At 45.1% G+C, this 15,690-nt stretch overlaps 1 long non-coding RNA gene across 4 annotated transcripts in view; it reads left to right on the top strand.

The window, feature by feature from the left end:
• LOC144382333 (uncharacterized) overlaps positions 1-8,561 on the top strand; it is a 59,938-nt gene extending 51,377 nt beyond the window's left edge. For 3 of the 4 annotated variants that reach the window (XR_013449043.1, XR_013449044.1, XR_013449041.1), the window contains exons 3-6: positions 605-749; positions 1,036-1,180; positions 6,326-7,247; positions 7,820-8,561. This is a non-coding gene — a long non-coding RNA (uncharacterized LOC144382333). The remainder of the gene's footprint in view (positions 1-604; positions 750-1,035; positions 1,181-6,325; positions 7,248-7,819) is intronic. The other variant, XR_013449042.1, reaches the window with a different exon arrangement.
• Positions 8,562-15,690: the final 7,129 nt, after the last annotated feature.

The raw sequence follows: 15,690 nt of genomic DNA on the forward strand, positions 1-15,690 counted from the left end.
TATGTTTGTATTTGTAAACACACAGTTCAGAGCAAAAAAACAAGTATGAAGAGGAAGTCACCAGTCCTGCTGGTTATTATTTCTATAGGTGTGGTGCTTTCAAGCTCCCTGTTAGTAATAAAGCTCTGCACACCTGGGAGGCTCGAGGAAGTGTGTGGAACTCTTCTACCAAGACATTTAACCGGAGTGATGCTGATTTAGAAACAGCACACCAGCCTCCTCAGGGAGGACTCTGGGATCTACAGTCCAGGAGCATTTGCTTTCTCTGTTACAAGTAACTGTGCGATGCAAGTATTAAACTTGAGCTAACACCAGAGAGCTTTCCAAGTGTTTCCTTTAACCACAAAAGGCTTGCATTCCACCACATCATCCCATTCAGTGTCTCCTTTTCACTGTTATTTTTCTGCCTATAATTCCCTGATTCCTGAGCTGGTTTTCTCAGTCAGCTTTGTGTTATCTGAAAATTGGTCCATGAAGTGAAAACAGTTTCCTACAGTTCTCACCTTGTTTTTCCTCTAACTGGAAATTAAGTCATTCATGTTCATCATCTGTCTTCAGCTTGCTAGAGGTTTCTGAATGTCAAAGGTAATTTGAATTTTCACAGTTTTTCAAAGCTTCAAGAAGCTCTTGTGGCTCTTAGCTCAAACACGTCCCTGAAAGCTGTATCGGTTCACCTGCTGGGTCTGGAGTAGCTTTGGCCGAGAGCTATGATTTGTCAGCCCTGATGTTTACCGTCCTAACTCTTCTAGGTAATGTTTTATGTCCCTTTGGGGTCTTTCTCTCCTTTAAAATCCTATCATTCTTGGGGGCCCTGGTTGGCTTAATCGGTTAAGCATCTGCCTTCGGCTCAGGTCATGATCCCGGGGTCCTGGGATCGAGCCTGATGTTGGGCTCTCTGCTTCTCCCTCTCCTTCTGCCTGCTGCTCGCCCTGCTTGTGCTTGTGTTCTTTCTCTCACTGTCAAATAAATAAATAAAATCTTTAAAAAAAAATAAAATAAAATCCTATCATTCTCTCACTTCGATAATCCCTGCAGGACAGCTGGATGCTCTGTAGTGGACACGAATACAACTAGGTGACTATCAAATCATCCTAAATACCCCAGAAATTGACCTGAAGACTGGCAGAACGAACTCCACAACTAAAGGCAGAGAAGAGGAGAAGAGGCCACATCGAAGAAGGTAGGAAGTGTGGAGATGTGGCTTGGGAGAAAGTAGACCATGGCAGCTGTGGTGGGGAGGGAACTGCGGTCACTGAGAAGGGCGAGAGACAGACTAGCACCAGGGGAGCCCACACCAGGGAGAGAAATTCCCAGAGCAATTGGCTTGAAAGCAAGAGGGGCTGAATTTTGGGAATTCTGGCAACAAGCAGGGCTTAAAACCTAGAGTTTTAAAGGTCAGAGTGCTTGGCTCTGGGAGAACTTGGAGACATTGGGGCTGCTCTAGGAGAGAAGGCAAGCAAACAGCCCATGGGCAAAGAGTGTGAAAATAGTGATCTAAAGGGCACCTGGGCACACAGTGGGCAGGTTATTTGTTCATCTCAGAGCACATCCCAGTGAGACAGCGTTCATGGAGAGACCCTCCAGGAACAAAGGAACTGGCCAGTGCCATTTCCCTCTCCCGACCCTCAGCATAAGCGCAGAGCCACCTGTGGGAACCAGCACAGCACTAGACATTCACTACCTAACTTGCTACACCAAGCCCTGCCTCCCCTCCCCTGCACTCCTGTGGAACTACCCCTCCCAGTCACACTTGCCTCAGTCCCAGTGCCGCAGTTCCCCTAGCCTAAAAGACTGGCCCAAACCCCTGACAACACCACATCTCTCAACCCAGGAGTTTTGTGAGGCCTCAGTTCTGGTGGCAGCAGTGACAGGTCTCATTTCACAAGCAGACCAGAACACCCCTAGTTAAAACGTACCGAATTCAGGCCAGGGTCCAAACACTGCCCACAATAGGCAAAGAGAGTCTCTGCAGAGGGCTGGCCTGAAGGACACACATTGGAGACACTCCTGGAAGTGCCAGGCCCTGGGGAACAAGGGACACTATATAGCAGGGCACTACAGGACCTCTTCTTTTTTTTTAAAGATTTATTTCATTATTTTATTTTATTTATTTATTTTTATTTCATTATTCTAGAGATAATGAGAGAGAGAGAGAGAAAGCTTGTGTGACTGGGGAGGGGCAGAGGAAGAGGGAGAGAGAATCTCAAGCAGACTCCCTATGAGCATGGAGCCCAACATGGGGCTCGATCCCATGATCCCAAGCTGAAACCAAGAGTCGGATGCTCAGCCGACTGCTCCAGGACCTCTTCTTCATGAAGTCTTCTTCATAAAGTCATTACCCTCAAGAACAGGAGACATGGCTGACTCTCCTAATGCAGAATAAGGCAGAGACTTAGCCAAAATGCCCAAACAGAGGAATTTATCCCAAATAAAAGAACAAGATAAAGACCATGGCCAGAGAGCTAAGCGAAATGGATATAAGTAACATGCCTATTGGAGAATTTAAAACAATGATCATAAGGATACTCACTGGACTTGAGAAAAGGGTGGAAGACAGAGTGAGCCCCTTGACACAGAGATAAGGGGCTCTAAACGAAATGAGGAATAGGCTTGATGCAATGAACAGCAGGATGCAAGAGGCAGAGGAATGAATGAATGACCTACAAGACAGAGTAATGGAAAGGAATCAAGGTGAACGAAAGAGAGAAAAACGAATTATGCAAAACAACAATAGACTTAGGGAACTCAGTGACTCCATCAAATGTAATAACATTGTTTTTCTCTTACAGATAAGGTGTTGTCTCTCTTTCCTTGTTTTCAATTTTTTCCCCTTGTCTTTAGTTTACAGAAGTTTGACTGTGATGTGTCTTGGTGTGGGTTTCTTTGGGTTTGTTTGTTTGTTTGTTTGGGATCTCAGATTATTGAATCTGTCAGTTTATGTTTTTGGCCACATTCAGTCATTATTTCTTCAATACTTTTCCAGCCTCATCCTTTTTCTCTTCTCTGACTATGATGACACAAAACTTTTGGTATCTTCCCCCAGGTCTCTGAGGCTCTGTTCATTTTTTTTTTCCCCAGTCCATTTTGTCTCTGTTGTCCAGATTGAGAACTCCTATTGTTCTACCTTCCAGTTATGGATTCTTTCCTCTGTCACTCTATCCTACTGAAGCATCCAATGAGTTTTTCATTTTGGTTGTTGTATTTTCAATTCTAAAATGTCCATTTTGTTCTTTATAGCTTCTATTTCTTTGCTCAGACTTTCTATTATTTCATTTGTTTACAGTGAGTTTGTAACTGCTCCCTGAGGCATTCTTATGATGGCTGTTTTAAAATCCTTGCCAGATAATTCTAGCGCCTGTGTCATTTAGCTGTTGGCATGTGTTGGTTCTTTTCTCATTTAAGTTGATGTTTTCCTGGTTCTTGGTATAATGAGTGATTTCCAGTTGGAACCTGTACATTTTGGGCATTACATTGAGGAACTCCGGATCTTATTTAAGTCTTTTGTTTTAGCCGGTCTCTCTGACACTGCTTTACTGGTAAAGGGTGGGCTCGGCCTCATTATTGCAAGATAGGGATTGAAGTTTAGGTTTCTCACTGTACCTCCATTGACACCTAGGAAAGAGCAATTCCTTGTTACTACAGAGCAGGAGTGAGATGTAGGCCCCATCACTGATACCTGGTGGCCCGATCACCCTCTGGCCTGATCACTGATACCACCCTGAGTGGGAGGCACAGGGATGCCTTGTTATTGCCTATGTCTCCTTGTGAGACCGCGTATGTCTCCTGATGAGGTCAGAGGGGGTGGCCTCATTACCTCTGAGCAGTGGGGAAAACCTGGACTTTCCACTAGGTTTCCCTGACACCTCCCAGGAGATGTTTCATTACTGCCCACCTGAAAAGGGTGGCAGTCTATCTTCCCCACTCCATCTTTGCTGGAAGGAGGGAAGGTAGAGCCATAATTTTCTCTGTGGTGTTTGGCTGGAACAGAGTGGTTATCTGCAAGCTGTCTTGCTAGGCTTCCCCTTTCCTGGTCCTTTGGTGAAAGAGAGCAGACTTTTCTTGAATTTGGGGTTTTTTTCTTCTGCTCCTATCGGTGTTTCCATGTTGTCAGTTTTTCAGCACCCAGCCTGGGATAATGAGGCAAAAAGTAAACCCACGGAACGCACTCCTTGCCATTCTTCATGTCCGGAGGTCCTTAGTGTGACTGCTTTCTTATCTTTACTTCTTAAAGTCTCTGTATGTTTCACATGTAACATCTGTGGTTTCAGCTGTAGTTGGTGAGACGAATAGGGAAAAGGATGTCTACTCCATCTTTCTGGAAGTAGGAGTCCTACATTTGTTTTCAAAACCATATTAATTCCTGTGGGAATATGACAGGCTATACGTAGATAAACTGTAGATTTTCTTCAAGTCCCAACTCAAATGCTATCTTCTCTGTGGAGACTTCCCTTACGATTTCTTCCACATCTGTGTGATCAGCAAACCCTATTCCTACCTCCATCAGAGCAGTGACATTATTGTGTTGTTTGTGCCTGCCTCTGTAGCCTTCACAGAAGACAGACTGCACTCAGATTTGCTATGTAATTTACATAAGTGAATCCAAAGAAAGGATTTTTTTAAATTAACATATAATGTATTATTTGTTTCAGGGGTACAGGTCTGTGATTCATCAGTCTTACACAATTCACAGCGCTCACCATAGCACATACCCTCCCCAATGTCCATCACCCAGCCACCCCGTCTCCCCACCCCACTCCCCTCCAGCAACCCTCAGTTTGTTTCCTGAGATTAAGAGTCTCTTATGGTTTGTCTCCCTCTCTGGTGTCATCTTGTTTCATTTTTTTCCCTCTCTTCCCCTATGATCCTCTGCCTTGTTTCTTAAATTCTGCATATCAGTGAGATCAAATGATAATTGTCTTTTTCTGATTGACTTATTTCACTCGGCATAATACCCTCTGGTTCCATTCACATCGTTGCAAATGGCAAGATTTCATTTTTTGATGGCTGCGTAATATTCCATTGTATATATATATATATATATATATATACCACATCTTCTTTATCCATTCATCTGTCAGTGGACATCTGGGTTCTTTCCACAGTTTGGCTATTGTGGACATTGCTGCTATAAACATTGGGGTGCAGGTGCCCTTTCGGATCACTACATTTGTCTCTTTGGGGTAAATACCCAGTAGTGCAATTACTGGGTTGTAGGGTAGCTCTATAGAAAGGATCTTTTATACAAATTAATGAGCTAGAATTCAAGTCACAAACTGTGCACATTTAGGGGTTAAGATTTTTATACAAACTTTTCCAGATACCTATACCAAATTTTACTGCTTTGACTTTTAGCCATTTCGATCATGCAATTCAAACTTATCCTTGAATCTGACCAAACAGGTTACACCTTAAGTCTTATCTAAATATTAATATAATGTACACCAGTTGGGAGAAAAAAAATCTTTCCCAATGTTCAAACAAGTCGCTAATGCTCAATAGACTTGAAACTCCAGAGACCATGCTTTTTCACGTTTGTATCATAGTAGAGAATGCACAGTAGAGAATGCATGGAAGGTGAGGGGATTCTTACTGGTAGTTTTAATTTTCTCTGAGAAGAGGCAAGATCATTTACTGAAAGAAGTCATATGGAGTAGGCATCTTGAAAGAGATGGAACATCTTACTTAAAAAATAGATTAATGTGGGGGCCCCTGGATGGCTCAGTCGTTAAGCATCTGCCTTCAGCTCAGGTCATGACCCCAGGGTCCTGGGATTGAGCCCTGCATCGGGCTCCCTGCTCGGCGGGGAGCCTGCTTCTTCCTCGGCCCCTCCCCCCACTTGTGCACACTTTCTCTCAGATAAATAAAATCTTTTTTAAAAAATAGATTAGTGTGTGTAGGGTTGGGGAAATGAGGGAGAAAGGGAGTCTAGGGCTATTTATAGATTTTTAACTTGAACGACTGGATGGGAGGTCATTATCCAAAATAGTGAATATGGGAGGAGAAACGAGCTCTTAGGGAAAGGTGTGAGTTCAGCTAGGGACATGTCGATGGTGAGGAATGTGTAGGACCTTCAGGTGAAGGTAGGCAGTAGTGTATACTAAGCTGGTGCCATCACCTGGAGGCACAGGGCTGGAACTGTAAGCTGCATGTGCCTTTGCAATTATCCAAGAGAAAGTGTTGAATGAGAGTAGGAGACCAAAGACGGAACTCTGGGAAACACTAACATTTAAGAGGCAGGTGTATGAAAAGAGAACTTAAAAAAGAGACCAGGAAGCAGTGGCCAGAATTTCAAGGAAATAATAAACAATGATATTAAATGCTGCAGAGAAGTGAAGGAAGATGTGGACAGCAAAGGGAAGAACTGAATTTGCAACTTGAACGTCAGGGAAATAACTGAGTCAGGAGGCAGAGAGCCACGGATTGACCAGAGAACGGCTGAGGAAGAAGAGGACGCGTGAGAGAAAGCCACTCTTTGGAGAAGCTTATCCCCGGAACAAGACAAGGGATTAAGGGATATATATAGGAACAAAGGAGAAATATGAAACAAGATGCACTCTTCATTACTAAACCATATATTCTTAGTATAGAAAATGTAGAACATGTATTTAGAACATGGTAGTACAAACTGTTTCATGTAATCTCTTCTCTCCTACATAATCACTGTTGACATTTTGGCATATGTAATATACTTACAGTCTTTTCAAAAGCAGGAATATACTTTTTTAAATGGTAATATTTAATGTAGGCTACTTTTTGTGTTTCCATATATCATGAATATATACTGTCCTGACTACTTTTTCTACAACCCCATCCTGAATGGCAGCAAAGAGCGTTCCATTATATAGCTATATCATCTTTTATTTTTAAACTCTCCCCTATTACTGGGCTTTATGGCTTATACTATGTCAATATTATAAACAGCACTCAAGTGATTCTCTTTGTTATTATCTCTTAGTTGATTGTCTTTGTTACTATGTCTACAACAGCACATTCATGACAAATTCCAGAAGTGAAATTACTGAATCAAAATTTATGCAAAAGTCTAAGTCTTGAAATGTATTGCAAAATGCCTGTTGAATTTATTATTGTTATTTTTATTTTAATCAACTTACACGGCCTTCGGCAGTGCATGAGAGAATGTATTTCTGCTGAGAGAGGGACACGAGCATGTTTTTTATGTTGAATGGAAGAGGCCAGCCTACAGGGAAAAGTTGAAACTATCCACAAAGGTTGGCGACAGCCTTGAGGTAATGGGAGGAGGTGGGACCCAGAACATATGAATATGGGCTCGGGGGGAGGGACACTTCTATGAAGATGGGAAGGAAGGAGAAAACATGGGTTCAGAGGGGTAGTACCTGCAGGTGCAGGGAGGCAGTAGGTGGATGGAGATTTCCCCTGAGGTTCTGAAGTTTCTCTGTGAAGTAAAAACAGACTGTTGAGAGAGAAGAAGGTAGGGAAGTGATATGATCTTGAAAAGATTTTGAATATCCAGTGAGCAATGCATGTGAGGAAGCAGGCCAGCATACATAAAAGGATTGCCAGAATGTTCTAAGGGCACACCCAAGGTTAGAGATGGTAAATTTATAGTGTTGCCAATCTGTAGAGTTGGAACTTCAACCTGGAACTGCCCCACGGCTGAGTTCTTCCCGCCATTCAGATCTGTCTCGAATGTCACATTCTTGAAGAGTCCGTCTCTCATCACATTATCTAAAGCACTCTTTCTGGGCCTCCAGTCACTCTATTCCATTATCAAATTCTTATCACCGTCTCAAAGTACCTTGTTCATTTATTTACTCTTACTCTTTTATTTGTCCCCCAGGAGAGTGTACACACCATGAGCAGACGCCTGTTTATGTTATCCGTCACTATATTCTCAATACACAGGACAATGCCTGGGAACTTTATGGACTCTCTTTAAAAATATTGCTGTCTGGGGCGCCTGGGTGGCTCAGTTGGTTAAGCGACTGCCTTCGGCTCAGGTCATGATCCTGGAGTCCCTGGATCGAGTCCCGCATCGGGCTCCCTGCTCGGCAGGGAGCCTGCTTCTCCCTCTGATGCTCCCCCCTCTCATGTGCTCTGTCTCTCTCATTCTCTCTGTCTCAAATAAATAAATAAAATATTTAAAAAAAAAAAATATTGCTGTCTGACTGCATAAATGGGTTAACACAGAAGAACACGAGAGATTTTGTGTGTGAGGGAATAGGGTTTCCCCAAGAAACAAGGGAAAGGCAAGGATCACTGGGGAGGGAACGAAGAGCAGAATGGGGACAAGACCATGTAGGGAGAGGAAATGGGCGATGGAATCTAAGGTGGTGGCCAGCAATGGGATGGTGTAAGACATGGCGAGCTGGACTGGCCTTGTGGATCGGAATCAGTGGGGGATTCAGGCCCGGTGATGGAGGCCTGGACACACTCAGAAAAGCTGCCCAGTGATTAGATGAAGAGTGACTGAGAAGGGGATTTCGATACTGGGACAGGTGGTTGGTGGGAGAGGTCCCTATGATCGACCTTAGAATGACCACACAAGTCCCTCCCCTTCTTGCACATACCTTGGGCCGAAAGATGTACACTATGTGAAAGGGTGATGAAGCTGCCCTTAGAGTTCCCCTCGATGCCACCAAAAAAGAGTCCATTTGAGAGCCAGTGATAAATGCAACAGAGAGTTTTGAGCTGGCTGAGCTAGGGCTCCGCTGCCCCCGTGCGAATCCATTAATGTGCACAAGGACTTTTGTTGCCCTGAAAGGAACAAGGAGTTTTGCATAAACTCAGGGGATGGTAGGAAGTGGAGGAGGAGGGAGAGCGGCATTGCAATCACTCCTTTTTGGTCTTTCAGACAGTGTTCAGAGGGTTAGAAATGGATAGAATTGCTTCTTCTGAGATTCAGGGCAAAGGGTGATGGTGAGAAGGTGATGAAATTGGGCTTCATGATTTTGTAAGACCCTAGGCAGCAGTAGAGCTGTTTGGGACTCAAGGAAACAAGGGTTCCTGAAGATGTCAAGTTCTCTAGCCCTGGTGGTGAGGTTCCACCCAACCAGCTCTGTTCCCCATTTGCCTCAGCACAGAGAGCCCAGCCTGCAGAGGTCCCTTCTCCTGATATTGCTGAGTCGACGAGGAGTCCATACGTGTCGCACACATTCCTTTTTGGTTGTTGCTTCCATTCTGGAGCCCTCTTCCCTGCCCCTCTGCTGTTGCTCCGTGCTAACCTGGCACGGTGCTGTCACCATGCTCTCGAGCGTTGGACAGGCACGGCTCTAAAGTATAGCTAACTCCAGGCTGTCACGGTAACGCTACTTCGCTGAAGGCTTCACACCGAAAGGAAACGCAATGCAGAAAACAGAACCTCAAAATCCAGCATCGGACATCACTGCTCCTAGAACCTGTTCCTGAGCTTTATCTCAGAAAGTCTCCAACTGGCGGCTTCTTTGCCTAGCCCCAGCCTCCCGGAGTCCCCAGAGTGTGAGCCCCCACCAGAGCCCCGGACCCCGCCCTCCTGTTCTACTGCAGGATGATTGAAGGTGTGAGATCCCCCAGCCTCAGCCCGGGGTGTCAGGCGGTTCTGTGTGGCACAGGTGAGGCAAACACGGGAGCTGATCATGTATTTCTCCCAGTCCGGGTGCCTAGTCTTCAGTAGCAACAGGTGTGGCATTCCAACCGTTCAAGGTAACCAGCTCAGCCCTGAGCCCAGTCCAGTGTTGGCAAATTCTTTCTTTTTCCTCCAGTTGAGATGCAAAGAAGAATATGCCTGGTGAGGTCTGATCTTACGAATTCCAAAAAGCAAATACTTGAGCAAAAATCACACAAACACACACACACACACACACACCTTTCAAAAAAAAATTCACTAATGTTCAGGGACAGTCCAGTCAAAGTACATATTTTGCAAAATATCAGCAAAATTACAGTGCTGCTGAACATACACCCAACCTACATAATTGAGAATACTTAATATCTCAATCTGAAACATCTTTATTTGATTTACTTCTCTGGTTTGAGTTTCCACAATGGGACAAGAGTGGTTCTTTTTCAGAACAAAAGGAAGGCCTCCTTGAAGCCCAGAAAGAGTTTTCATTCTAGAAGGCAACACGTGGTCCCCAACCCTCACACAGCAGTTCACCAGCTTCAACAACAGCAAGACAGAGACTCCACCTCCAGCAGTGGGTAGAAGCTCCTGGTGGTTCTAAATAGCAGTTTGTGCCATGAAAAGTGTGGTCCAGGAGGGGGAGGGGGCATATTCCCCACCTCTGCATGAAAGCCAAGTCAAATCTAATACTCCCGGGCACCTGGGTGGCTCAGTCGTTAAGCAACTGCCTTCGGCTCAGGTCATGGTCCCAGGGTCCTGGGATCGAGCCCCGCATCGGGCTCTCTGCTCCGCGGGAAGCCTGCTTCTCCCTCTCCCACGCCCCCTGCTTGTGTTCCCTCTCTTGCTGTCTCTCTCTGTCAAATAAATAAATAAAATCTTAAAAAAAAAAAATCTAATACTCCCAAGGATTGGAAATTTGGCAGCACCCAGAGATAGCATTCTGGGAACGGCTCATGGCCTTCTTAGGAGGGCAGGGGTGGTGGGGAGGCTTCTCCCAGAAAGACTATGGGCAGCAACTGTGGACCTGTGGGAACCAAGAAAGGAAGGACAGAGCAAACACTCTGTGACTGTAGCTCACAGAACATCTGTGGACATGTGGGAACCACCCTGACCCCTAGAAATCCTTGGGGAGAGGGAAAAGTGGATCTGAGATAAAATCATTTTCTATGATCAAGCCAGTGGGGAATTGTGACACGTGAAGGTGAGCATCAGATTAAAATGTGACTTCTGGGGGCACCTGGGTGGCTCAGTCGTTAAGCGTCTGCCTTCGGCTCAGGTCATGATCCCAGGGTCCTGGGATCGAGCCCTGCATCGGGCTCCCTGCTCGGCGGGAAGCCTGCTTCTCCCTCTCCCACTCTCCTCTCATGCTGTATCTCTCTCTGTCAAATAAACAAATAAAATCTTTAAAAAAAATAAATAAAATGTGACTTCTGTTTGTAGTTATACGTGGTGGAATATAGGCCACTTGGGTTCCACAAAGGTGATACAAGGTTCAGTCCTTAGGAATTTTTAATGGTGCGTATAGTTAAGTGTCTTATCAACCATACACCCCTTCCATTTTCCTCTGGTAAATATTTAAACATAGTTCTTAATATTTATGTGTTAAAACAGTGAAATAGTTTCCCAAGGCCTTCCAACGTGAGATCCTATGTTTGGTCAGACCTGATACTCTTCATCATAGCTGCGAGAAAAGGAAAGAGAACACTTATCTAGTGTTTAAGTGGGAAGCTTCTAGCTGACATTTCCTGTGATTACCAGAACTAAAAGCAGAGGGCTACAATTGGATGTTCGTGGTCCAGCTACAACCTGCTGAATTTTCCACGATGTCACCAGGCAAACCGCAAACCTGTAGAAGCATCCTGCTTCTACATTTCAGCTCAGAGACTGTAAATGTGGAAAGCAGACCCAATAAAGTGATCATTATTGATTTACTTAAGCATATGCATTTTGGAGATGCAGAACACACAAGCTGAAAAGCCAAGCAAAGTACTGTAGCAGTGAATACAAGGGAACAATGTGCAGTTTAGGTAAGGAGTAATATCTTAGGCCCTTGAGATAGAAAGAACTTCAGAGATCATCTTGCCCAGTCCTTCTCAAATTTAGTGCGTCTATCTCAGCAACTTTTTAGAAATGCAGATCTCTGGGTCTCAGCTCCAAAGCAAAGACCTATTTCAATGGGGCCCAGGAATGGGGCCCAGGAATCTGTATGCCAAAATAAGCATCCTCTGCTGAATAATTTCTATTTGCCTTTTGAGACCCATTGTCCATCCTTCTCCATCCAACCAGGCTGACAGTTACGGAGTGGATCAACTGGGCTTCCTTGTTTTCTGGAATCCAGTTGGGCTCACTGAATGGGAAGCAGTGACAGGAAATGAGGGGGTGGGATGTTAACCCCCTCTTGACCACTTCCCTGTTGGCCATAGGTCGGCAGTGGCTGTGTTCCTACCGAAGCCTGGGTCTTCTCTGACAGCATTCTCCCCAGGTCCTGCTTCATTCCTTCCAGTCTAGGGGGACTCAGTGTCCAGGCTGCACCCACACACCAATGAAATCAGAATCTCTAGGAGGGGGCACTGGAGACCCTTACTTTAAAGCTCCTCCAGGAGATTCTAATTTACAGCCAAGTTTGAGAACAAGGGCTTAGATTAGGAGATTTCGTGAAAAAGCAGGTGCTGATTCAGTGTGTCCAGGGTGGAACCTGAAATACTGCACTTTTAGCAAGATCTCCCAGCGATGTATATGCACATTAAATCTGAAAAACACCACTCTTGACCAACTCCTTCATTTTTCTTAGAAAGAGTGAAATCCAGAGAGATAAAGTGACTTGCCTGAGAACACACAGGACTAGAACCCAAGTATCCCAACTCCAAAGTCAAAGGTGGAGACCTAAGATGACCCTGAGAGATGGCGGTGCAGAGTCAGAAAAATACCAGTTGGAGTTCGGTGTTCTACTAAGGACTCACTCTAACTGGGTCACTCCACGGGATATACACATACAACCCCTGGAAACATGAGCCCCAAGGAAAAAGGAACTTTCCTGAAGCCTCACAATAGCAGGTGCAGACAGCAGCTGCTGGGACAGCTCTCCTTTGGGAGCATTTGTGAAGGGAGCTAGAACAGACCAGATGATGTCAGCTCTTCTGGAGACTGTGTTCCAGGAGTCCTGGGATCATTAGAATGTGCTGACTTCGGCTCATCATTGGAACCAATCTTTGGGCAGGAAATGACAGGTTCTTTTCCTGTAATTCACAAATTTCCCAAGACTTTCGGTTTCCTATTAATCATGGAGAACGTCTTAGCAGATAGCTCCTGTGGTAAATTGTCTGCAAGAGTGTATGTCTCTTATGTCCATGCTCTTGGGTAGTATAGGGGAGGGGAAAATCTTTTTCTTTCTACCTTTCTGGGTTCTTGGCTGGGGTTCTGTAACACAAGGCAATTAACAAGAAAAACAAACAAGTTTATTGACGTGTATATCTCATATACATATGGGGAAAACTCAGGGATGAGTAACTCAAACAAGTAGCTAGAATTTAGGCTTATATATTGTCTGAACAAAAAATAATAAATTTTCGGAGAAGTTACAAGATAAAGGAAAAAGGCTGTGAGTTTCTGGGCAGCAAATTATGAGAAGGTAAATATATGGGAGACTAATGGAAGGTAAGGGCTGGTCAGTAAAGTTATGGAGAGTCCTCCCATGCCCTCTCTGGGCTGATAAGGGGCTAGGACTGTCAGTGATTGACTTCTGTACAAATTTATGTCCTGCTTTTAGGCAAATGGGGGAGGGCAGAGAGGATTCTCTTGTATCTGCTTCTTCTCAGTTGCCTTGAGCTCAAAATGTCCAAGTGGTATGTTTGGGGGCAGCACATTCTGCTCTCCCTCAGTCACTTCTCACAGTGACTCTGGGCTTGACCATGTGTCTCGCTTCGTGTGGTGGGAGAGGAGCAACTGTGGCATAAGCACATGGAAAGACTTGCAAAGGGCTGCACATTGGCCCTTGCACTCCCTTGCTGCTCTTTGGTTCAGTGTGAACTGTGAATAGCGTGTGAAAAAACCAGGCCAGCCTCCTGGAGCAGAGACGAGCCACATGGAGCAGAGACAAGACGTCCCCGCTGAGGGCCTCCTGCGCCCAGACCAACCAGCCTGCCAACCCCTGGACACGTGAGTGAGGCCACCCAGCCGCCAGCCAAGCTGCCAACTGACGGAAAACGTACATGGGAATCCAGTAGATATGAGCTGAGCCAGCCGGGAGCTGAAGGATCACACAGCTGACCCTGCTCTGAGTCAAATGATTATTAGTTTAAGCCACTGAATTTTGGTGTAGTTTATTATATAACAAAAGCTGACCGATGCACCTCCAAACACAACAGTTTAGCCTAAAATATTATAAACTCCGGGGCGCCTGGGTGGCTCAGTCAGTTAATCGTCTGTCTTCGGGTCAGGTCATGATGTCGGGGTCCTGGGATCGAGCCCCACATCGGGTTCGCTGCTCAGCGGAGAGTCTGCTTCTCCCTCTCCCTCTCCCTCTGTGCTCTCTCTCTCTCAAATAAATAAAAATCTTTTTTAAAAAGTATTATAAAGTCCTTGAGGGCAGGGCATGTTTCTTAAGCACTCTTTGTGGTGGCAAAATACCAGAAACAGTGAATGCTCCTGTTTTGTCAAATCATGGAGCAACCACACAGCACAGCCACTAAGAGGAATCCTTAGATCAGTGTAGGCATATACATATTGAATGACAATTTTAAAATGCCCCACACAGATTTTGGTCAAACAATGACAAAATCCCATGTACATATTTTTGTATGAATATGCAAACAGGGAGAAAAACATGAGCCCACTGTAAGTGGTGAGGGTGCTGGCAGGAGTGGGGGAAGGTAGCCGAAGGGGACACGAGAAAGAAGAGGGCATTTAAGTGATCTTACTTACACAAGAGTATACATATTGATTCATGCCTAAACATTTCCTGGAGAACCAAACATCGTAGGGGCTAGGATTTCAACTGGCTCTCTATTTTTTTTCTTTACACTCTTAGGAATTGTTCAAATTTTATATTGAGTATGTGGTATTTAAATCATTAATAGAGCTTTTTCCCTTGTTGCAGAAAAAACAAACAAGTACTCCAAACCTAGAGCAGTGGTACGCATATGTCAGTGTATAAGAGAATCACCTGGGATACTTAAAAATACAAATTTCTGGGTCCCACTCCAGACCGACTGAATGTGAACATCTGGGTGATCTTAACTGAATTAAAATATAAGAACCGCTGCTTGAGGTTCTCCAGAATGAATAATCAGCACTACGTATTATTATTATTTTTTTAAAGATTTTATTTATTTATTTGAGAGAGAGAGAATGAGAGACAGAGAGCATGAGAGGGAAGAGGGCAGAGGGAGAAGCAGACCCCCTGCTGAGCAGGGAGCCCGATATGGGACTCGATCCCCGGACTCCAGGATCATGACCTGAGCCGAAGGCAGTTGCTTAACCAACTGAGCCACCCAGGCGCCCCAGCACTACGTATTAAAAGGCACCCACACTTGAAGTGGCTAATCTGGAAAGCCATGAATAGCAAAGGCAGCTGATGGACACTTAATCTGTTTATGTTCCACATTCAAGGTCGTATGTAATCAACTGTGTCTTGTACTTTCTTTCTGACGTCTGATTTCCACTGCTTCCTCCCACATCCAGGCTTCTAGCCTCCTCTTTTCATTCATGACTCCTCCATGACCAGGGACTGTCTCCTTCCGGGCCCCTCTCCCAGGGCCACCTTCCAGCCCCCTTCCCTGCAGTCCCTTCCCATGAGCCATTTGCAGAAGACACTCAGGGCCCCAAGCTCTCCCCTTTAAGAGACCCTGAGTTTTCTACATCTTATTGTGTGGTCCCTGCAGGGGCACTCCCAGGTGGCCCAGGCCCCCAACAGAAGGGTCAACCTGGAGAGGTGGCAGGAAGGCGGATGGACGGATGCAGGTAGCCAGCTATGTTACTGGGCACAACACTGAGCCTGGATGTGACCTTCATTCGATGACTTTGTGTCTAGTTTTTCAACTTGAGCTAAGTATAAGCAGAGCCTTTTTTTTTTTTTTTCTGATTTGGATACCACAGAAGGGGATTTGAAGGGC

The sequence above is a fragment of the Halichoerus grypus genome, chromosome 6, assembly GCF_964656455.1.
Source record: "Halichoerus grypus chromosome 6, mHalGry1.hap1.1, whole genome shotgun sequence".
NCBI lineage: Eukaryota > Metazoa > Chordata > Mammalia > Carnivora > Phocidae > Halichoerus > Halichoerus grypus.